The following is a 9707-nucleotide window of genomic DNA, read 5'->3' as shown; positions in this document are numbered from 1 at the left end:
TGGTGGCTGACACGCGTTAAATCTGCCGTGGTCACAAAGTCCTCCATGTCGAGAGTAATACCATTGGGGGTACTGAATCAGGGGTGATCGTTCTCTGATTTAGATCTAAATTACGATCTGTGGTTGAGTGAATGAAATGCGTGAATGAGGTCTGCCCCGTAAAAAGGGTTGTGACTTGTGTGTAACTAAGTCGTTCTCTTGGCCCTTGATGGCACTACTATTGAAACAAGAGGCGCTCCCCATCAGGCTTAAATCGGCTGTCTTCGAACAGCTGGCTTGTCCATGGCAAGTGCCATAAGAAACAACAAGAACAAATAAAATGAAAACAATTTAACCTAATAGTATATCACAATATATTTTATCTTAAAAATAGGTGAATTGCAAAAAAAAAAAAAAAAAAAGTCGTAGGATTCTGGCAAATATTATCCAGTTGCGCGTGGCATGCAGTTTGTTACTCAGATTATTGCCTATTTTGAAGATACAAGGGGGATTATTTCGAGAAGCAGGCTTTGAATTTGCACCGTATCCAGACACGAAAATGAGCCAATAAATCCTCTGCAAGCTTCTACACCATACCAACTGGAGAGACTGTGATTAATAACAGATTAAACATTTACTATCTCCCTACCTCTTCGAATTATATTGGGTATATAGAGTTTTAATAGAATTGGATCAAATGAAAGGCCATCTATTCCCAAAGCCAAAATTATATTCTCTTCTTTAAGCTAAGCATAAAACTCGCCATACTGTGAAAGTTTACAAGGTAGCTGAAGTATCACTTAGTTTACTGCTTTTCTCCTTTGCATAGATTCTGATGCATTAAAAATAGCCGGCAAATCCTCGATTCATAACAATCAATAATATATCTGTCAAATTATCTCTAATTAGAAAAATCTCTTAAATTTTGTCTGAAATGAGAAGCGTAATATTTTGCTAAAATGCGTCCCTTTCAAACAGCGAGCTTTGAATTCAACGATTTCGTATGCTAATCCGTGTGGTTCATTTTGTGTTTCATTGAGCAATGAGGAAATGTTGTGGATTTTAAATGTCTTTATTTCCACCGATCCGCAAAGTAGTTGTTAAGATCACATATCAAATTTATTTGTCTAAGTCGCTGCACTTTCGAGTTCTCGCTTACGCATATTTGAAAATCTGTGGACCGCAGAGGGTCTGTTCATTGACATATTTAGTATAAAATTTTATACACGTCTGCTATTTTAATGACAAATTTAATTTAATTTTATCTATTTACTTATTGGCGCTTTATAGATTTGGGCAAAACAAAAGATAGTCCTGCTGTTGTGAACAGATTTCTTTCAAAACTGGACATAACTCTACAAATTTGACAGAAAAAAAGCACTCATCAGAGTTCATGACTAGTTTGTAGTTTTTTTCCCGAGGTATTTCGTTCAAAGATCAACAGAGAGATAAGTTCTAAAAATGTGTTTATCAATCTTTAGGTCTACAACGTGGAGACTCTTCAAAATCTGGAGTTTTCTGATGTTTTGAAGAATTTAAAATGTTTTCTTCCGGCTTGAGAAAGCAAAAAAGTAAACCTTCACTATTTTATTTATAGGCTAAAGTAAGCATTTTATCTTTTCTCACAAACGGCGCATGAAAGATGATTTTATGATGGATATGAATTAATTATTATCTTTAACACTTTAACACTAATTACTATCTTTAACAAAACGTTTCACGAATATTCCATTCGTAATTCAGACAATTACGAATGGAATCAAATAATAATATTCTTTAACTGTTCCTTGGAGTTCGTGCTCAGAATACCCCCCCCCCTCACCATTAGCAGAAACCTAGTCTAAGCACTCTTAATTTAAAATTAATTAAATTTATAATCAAGTGGTTGTTGAACACAGAAATGTTTTTTGTAAAATATAGCGATGCTCTCCATCTCTGCTATTAAATTTTTTCACTGTCATAGTTTTGAAAGACTATCTCTCACTACCAAAATTACCTACTGTGGACTCATGGTCAATTTCAGTTCATAGCCAGAGTTTTATATCATATCAACAACTATAGCTGTCTTCGTTTAAAAGTGATTTGCTGTACAATGAAATTAATATTCACCGTGAATAAAGTAGTGTGTTTTAATCAAAGTAAAATTTTGAAGCGATAAAAGTAGTAAGTTTGCAACATTTGCATCATCCAAAATATCTTCCAGTTTTCCGTATTCCTAGCTCATCACGTAGAAGACAAACGTAAACTTATAGCTAAGATCAATAAAAGAAGACTGCGGCCGATGCTGCAGACAGAGGAATCAGCATTTTTACGAGGCTCAAACGATAAATTCGGACAGATTCCAATGTCTGATTTGATAAGGCACGGCCGTAATCGGTAGTCCCTATGGGCTGGAATACCCCTTTGCTGCCCGATCGCCTAATCCACTTTGGTCAAATTAATTCGATGTCCGATGACCTCTTTATGTACCAAGCTCTCAGGCTGGGGCGCAGCAGTTTGCAGAAATCCTGATGTGATTATGCCCTGGCTTTCTTTTCCCTAGGAAGGGAAGGGGTCGGATCATCTGGCTCCCGTGAAAGTCTAAGTGACTGATGAACTATCGCATTAGGCAGACCACTGAGCAAACGAATAGGAAAGAAAGCATGTTTTATTTTCACATATGAAAGGCTTGCGAAAAGTACTTTCAGAGTCATGTCTCTGAGATACATTCTCAACTGATAAACGTAAGGTGCTGATTCAAATTTGATGTTTACAGCATTAAGAAAAATTATTTTATTGATTGAAAGTAGTATTTATATGTTGCGTTATATTTCCTTCTTTAATATTATGTTATTTCGCATATTATAATAAAAATTTGAATACGGAGTTCCTTTTATTAATCTTTAAATTAGTATAATTTTTAATTAATAATTACAATATGCCCGATTTCCTAACACTGGGGCTTTTTTGAATGTATAATGCATATAATCTTGATTTAAATTATTCCTTATGTATAATTTTTTACACATTGGCTATTTAACATGCCTACCATGTTCATATTCAGAAACGTGCCTAAAAGTCCGCGTTGTGAGTGTGTGGCAATCTCGTTGCGAGTTTTTATCATGATTTTACGCTTTTCAGTTACATACAAAGAGCTGTAATTTTGAAAACCATCAAATAACCTTATCTGAAATTATATAAATAACTAAAGTGATTACAGAAATATTTTGGAAAAATGGACACATGTTATTATAATACATGGCTAAAGTGAAGGCTTTATGGTATTTTGAACTAAGATCACAATTGCTTCATTTCTAAAGAATTTTTTATTGTATTGAATTGTTTCTTTTCTCGTTCAATTGAAATGATTATACGTCAAACTTTTGTGAGCAAAAATTGCTTTAAATTCTTTGTTTCCTCTGATCGAAAGCTCCCGAATAATTATCTTAAGAGTTAATTTTTTGAAAATAACTATTTATATTTAATTGTTAAGTTCACTGATTATTTTTTTTTCTATTTTAGATTTACAATTTAGGAAAGAAGAAAGTTTTATCTTCCTTTCATAAGTCTATAAAAGGGAATTTTTTTCTATAATTTGTACATGAATGGTTGAAAATGAACTATTCAATGCGATTTCCTTAAAACTGCTGGATGTAGCAAGCCAAAATCGCGAGAAGTTCGTCTGCACTTCAATCGGATCTCAACACTCATTTAAATTCTTATTTGGCATAGAGAACAGGCAATAGTGACTGTTTTTGAAATTGTCGATCGTGTCTCAAGCATGTCCGCTAAATGTCGAAAGATTTCGAAAGATTTGCCGATTCATGTGATACCTCTGTGATGCAAATATTTGAAGAGGAAGAACTCTCACCAATTTCTGGGAAACTAGACGCGTACACTTACTCTCTAAGTGTGAGACATTACAAGATAAATAGTTTCCACTTACTATCAGATTATCATTTCCTTCATATTCCTGTGTGCTTTAATTCAACAAAGTGGTGCATTGATTAGCATATTTCTTAGTGATTTTGGTTTTTGAAACATTTTATTTTCCTAATGGCTTCCAAGTTAAATTTTGAATAACCCTAAATAAACAGCAGTTTTATGTAGAATTTTCATACTAGTTAATATTAAAACTGCGCTGCTTATTCAGAGTATTTTTTTATGTAAAAAAATATTATTTACATTTTCACATGAAAATTGAAATTATTATCCTCTTATGCCATCTTAAAATATATGACTACGGATCTATTTATTGCTGATTTTCACAATTTTCAAAAGTATTTAGAAATGTTACATAGCTAACTTGGAAGAGAAAAAAATCGTATATGTCATTTTTGTGGTCTCCATCTCATCCGAAACAAATCATACAGGAATGAAGAATATTATTGTATAGGATTTTTTTGCCAACTTCTGCCATAGTAGGTCCAATCAACATTAAAACACGTTGTCTGTTTGAAATTGAAGTTAAAAGAAAAGTTAAAACATTATAAATATTGCCGCAATATGTATGTGAAGCCTCTACTTATATTCTCACACACACCCTATTGCACAGCTAACTAATATGAATTAGATAACCTTAACTCTTTTCCGCCATTTTAATCTATGCATTTAATTTCAACATTTTAATGAAAAATAAAACCTTTTTTTAGAGGGGGGTGGGTGGAGAGAGGGGTCTAAAAATATCGGTCGGATTTCTTTGTGTACTTACTATTTCCAGTGAATGTCTAAACTGCGCATTCGTAAATATATTTTAAAAATTTGTCTCGGACGTACGTTCTGATGCAACCGACTGTAGAATGTATTTTTGAGGGAACGAGAAGAAATCTTACCTCAGAATCAGCTACTAAAAACTTGTTGATTATGTTTCGAGCGACAAATAAAATGTATTCGGGAGATCTTTTTATGAAATCAGAATGTTAACGATTCTGATAAAATGCCGGAAGATTTCAAAAGAGATTTACTACCTTAATAAAAAGTTTGACTTCTCCAAATCAAAGAAGTTAAGACCCCAAGTGCTAGTCTTCTGCTTCAACAAGGGGGTTTTATGTGGCGATATTGGAGATTGGTTTAGCATTTAAGAATATTTCCTTAGAACGGATAATGGAAAAAATTTTGTTGAAGATTTTCTCATCAAAAGCAAAAAAGTAGTCATAGGGCTATCACTCAAAATACTTTGATATACAAAAAAAAAAAAAAAAAAAAAAAAAAAAAGATGGACGATTGTTTTTTAACTTTGGTTATCATCTAACTGAGGATTTCTATTTTGTCCCCTTTTGCACTAAACGAGCAAGAATAGATAAACTAAGGTTTTTGTGATAATGATACTTAGTCCCATAAATGCAGTGCTACTATCCAAATTAATGCTTTCTTGCATCAAAAGTAATAGCTTCAGTTGCACTGATTTTATTGCGAGAACGTGGACAGATTTAGATCCCGATCTTTCCAGCAGGGACAGGAATAACCTCTATGCCCACCGACTTTGGTTCTCCTTAGAGTTCTTCAGATGAATGTGAAAAATAGCTTACTTGCACACGGTCATGCATTTATGGTCACTTATGAGTAGGATATTAGATTTTGTCGCAATTCAGAAACCAGAATCCGGAAAATCCTAATTATTTGATGGTGAGGTGTTCTTATTGTCTTTTTCCCCTATTAATGAGAAAATAAGGAGTTACTGCTTAAATAATAACTTTATAAGTTTGCCATTCTTTAGGATACATCATACTATTGTGTTAATGATCGTTATGGAAATTTCAAATTTTTTTTATTCAGTGTTTATTCTTCTCCTCCTTATAAATCGCCAAATTTTCTTCATTTTCTAGAACCTTTTTTTTAGGCATTATAGACAAATTCGTCGCTAAAGTGAAAAATGACCACCAAGGATGATAAATCGGACCTGATAATGTTGTGGTGAAATTGCAACATGATTACATCTTAGGCCTGATTTGTCTGTCTTGTTTTTGCCAGGTTTGAGCGTATTAAATACATTTGGGACTTATTGATTTTTATTGTAGCAATATTGCTTTCCTACAATGTAAGTTTCATTGCTGAAATGAGGGATTTACAAATAGTTTTTATGGATGCCAGGTCAATGTTGTCACTCTTGGTGATCATTTTTTCGCTTTAGCGACGAATTTGTCTATAATGTCTGCAAAAAAAAAGAAGGTTCTGTAAAATGTTTGCCATATCTCTATGAGGACTCTAGATCCGGATTTCTCGTTGAAAACTTTATAGCGTGTCCGAAAACAAACGTATATAAACACGAGAGAGCTGAAGAGAGGGAGTCAGACAAATTCTCTGTCTGGAGTGTTGATCGCGGAGCGAGATCTACAGCTGAATGTTACTATTATGTTTTCTACAAGTCCTGTTCACCGGACACGCCTCAGCTGGTTTGTGTTTATTAGCAGATCAAAAGATTATTAGTTGTTATCGTTGGACATCAAACAATAAACTAAACCTCATGATTGCCATAACATTGTATAAAGGTATTCCCAGAAGGTCTGAAAGCTTAATCAGGTTAAGAAGATCTCCGATGTTTTGAAATATATTAAAGAATTTGTCACGAGTAAATTGAAAAAGCAGACATTTATTTTAGCTGAGATGCCAATTTTGCTTCTAATTAATACTGATTGAGGAATATTGAGATAGCTTGAGAGATATTAAAACATTTACACAGCTTACACATAAGCTAACTATTTTGTTGTTCACATTTATATAAAGAAATAGCATTGATGCAAAATTCTTGAAAAAAAATGAAAGGAGATAAAATTGGCATAACGAAAAAGATATTTTTTGAATTTTATTTTAGTGAAAAAGCATATATACGATAGCAGACTCCAAAGATATTATGAAAAAACCTTGAATCAACCTCATTAAAAATCTGACTAAAAGTGAAGATGAACCTTTCTTAATAAGCTGTTACTACTTAAGCAATAAATGGTAACAAATTTGATAGTTCTAGATCCAACGGTCGGCGCTGTAAGATGTTTTGAACCATTTCTATAGTAATTTATGAATTGTTTAGGAGCCTGTAAACATTAACAGGTTAAAAATCTTTTATTCATCAGAGTGTCAAAATCAAAGATTTTTGATGACTGTATCACTTTCACAGTGTATATTTCTCAATTAAAAAATAAAGAAGAATTGAATCATTCTTATTTATGAACTGGAAACCAATATCAAGGCATTTCAATGCCTCCCCTTTTTTTGCTTGCCTTGTTTTGCTTTACTTTGTTTTTTGCGTAATCACGTACATTATAAAAGAACTAGCCGCTTTTGGCAACAATTTCGTCCGCCAAAATAAATTATTTTTAGGCTTTAAACGATTAATATGGAAAGTGTTTTTTAAACTTTCACTTTGGCACTTGATATGTCTGAAAAATATGTTTAATCGAATCAGTGTGCTTCAAACTATTGTAGGGGCGAATTAAAAAGTATTTACACTATAAAGTAAAAGTGGAAGTAAAAATTCTGTTTTGGGATGTCCATTGATAGCAATTTTTTAAATTTTAATATTGACCATTGAATGCTTTAATAGACGAATTTGAATTTCCTCATAGTATTAAAAACATTGTAACGGACTGTGTATTGTATTAAATTTTTTTTTTAAATTAAAAAGAAAATTTTTTTTAAAAAAAGTAAAAATGATGTCATTAAAAAGGTAATTTTTTGTTTTAAGAAAGTACAACAACCCTTTTCTGTGAGATGAATTATTCTGGAAGATAAAGTGATCGGCAGTAAGTCACAGCGATGACCCATTTGCGCCGGTTAAGCCTATTTCGACCCTTTCTGTTTGACGTTTATTTCTTGATTTCTTTTAATCTTCTTTCCCCTAACTAAATGGAGTATTTATGAGATCTCTCTCGAGGCTTTTTAATAATACTGGCCGCCTTTGACAATCAGTTTGCCCGCTAGGATTGTTGACTTTTAAGATATGAAGTGATTAATATGAAATATCTTTTTAAAATATGCCATTTTATTATCTCATGTGACTGAAAAACATGAATCTGCTTACTGCAAATTTAAAAGTTTATATATTGTGAAATAAAAGGGGAAATAAAACACCCAGTATGGAGTTAATAGATTCAAAAGCACACGATGGATGGGTGAATTTGAATTCCATCATAATATTTAAAAAGTGAAATATATCAAATTGAATTAAAAATATATTATTAAAATGAAGTGAATTTTTTTTTCTTTGTCCCTTTTTTGAATCTTTAATTAGAATTTTAATGATTCATTAAAAACTAACTCTTCCGCCTAAAAATCTTTTCATTTCCCACCGCCAAATGAGTAAGGCTTCCGTTTTTCCCATGCTAACAAGGTTAGGCTTAATATATTTTAGGCCGATTATTTAAAATGATTATGTTTATTTTCTTAGTGTTTGATACATTTAAAATGAAACATTGCTAATAAATCGATCATCCAGTTCATTCTAAAGTACTTTTGAATTAAAATAAAACAGAATAAAGGAAATTAAAAATTTATAATCTGCGTAGCGTTACCCTAACTAGCGTAGAAAATTCACGCATTTGCGTTACCATAATTGGCGATGACAATTCACACACGCGCATTGTGTTCTGATTGTTGACAATTCTATTTTCAACAGACTTGGTTTTGAAGGCTTATGTTTTCGACCGATTATTTCAAACGATTCTGTTTATTTTCTTAGTGTTTGATGCATTTAAAACTAAACATTGTTAATGAATCGATCTGATCATGATGTATCGAAGAAAGTTTTGTTGAAAACTTCTTGAGACATTGCATAAATTATGAAAGACATTCTTTCTAAGGTTTAACTGCTCAGTGACTCTGTTTTCAGCACTCATATTTAAGAAGAAAAAAAAAAGGCTCTTTGTTTCAGTAAAAAATGTTTTATATTAATTGCCGTTTAATCATTTCCACTTTAATTTAAAGTATAAATTCTACGGGAGTTAACAGAAAATTAGAAAGATACATATTACGTTATAACTGAAGGCCTTTATAATATTATGAGTGAATTATATGACTATCAAAATTTGAAGCTTTAACATATTTTTATGAAGAAATTATTAAAATAGGAGTTACATAAAATATTTAATTATTAAAATTTTAAGGAGCATTAAGATTGGTGAACCTGCAGATCGCCAAAGGCGGCTAGTAAGTGATAAGAGCTATTGCTTTGCCGCATACATTAGCTTTTTATATAAATAAAATGTTCAATGTCAGTGCACTAAGAGTGAAATTTTTGATGTTTATAGATAGTGGGAAAACAGTTTTGTAAAAGACGCATTTCACAGGAATCGAAATACCTTTTGTCCGCTCCGAATTTTATCAGATTGATGCAGAAAATAAGAAGAAACAGCAGTGGAAATAAAATGAGGATTTTCGCTAATCGCCTTTCGGCATAATCCTGTCATTCGACTTTAGCTTTCGAAACAAGCTCAGGCGATCTGTCATTACACAAAAAAATGGCAGAAAACGGGGAGATAAGAGGAAAGTAATAGAATATTAATTTGCTTTAATTTCTAATCTCATTTCCGAGCAGAAGCGCTTGCTTTGTGCAATCCTGTTATGCGAATAATCCTGGGGCGATGCAGTTTACACCGAAATTTACTTCAAAGGCAGTTAAAAGAATGCAAAACTTTGTTTACGGAAAGGAAATAAGAAGTAAATCCTAGAAATAAGCTATTTGTTAATTTAAACATCTTAATTCGGCTTGGAAACGCAGCACTTTGTCAATAAAATTATTCTTTTTCAACCTCACC

The sequence above is a fragment of the Argiope bruennichi genome, chromosome 8 (genome assembly GCF_947563725.1).
Source record: "Argiope bruennichi chromosome 8, qqArgBrue1.1, whole genome shotgun sequence".
In the NCBI taxonomy this organism is placed as follows: domain Eukaryota; kingdom Metazoa; phylum Arthropoda; class Arachnida; order Araneae; family Araneidae; genus Argiope; species Argiope bruennichi.
This window is presented reverse-complemented; position numbering follows the sequence as displayed.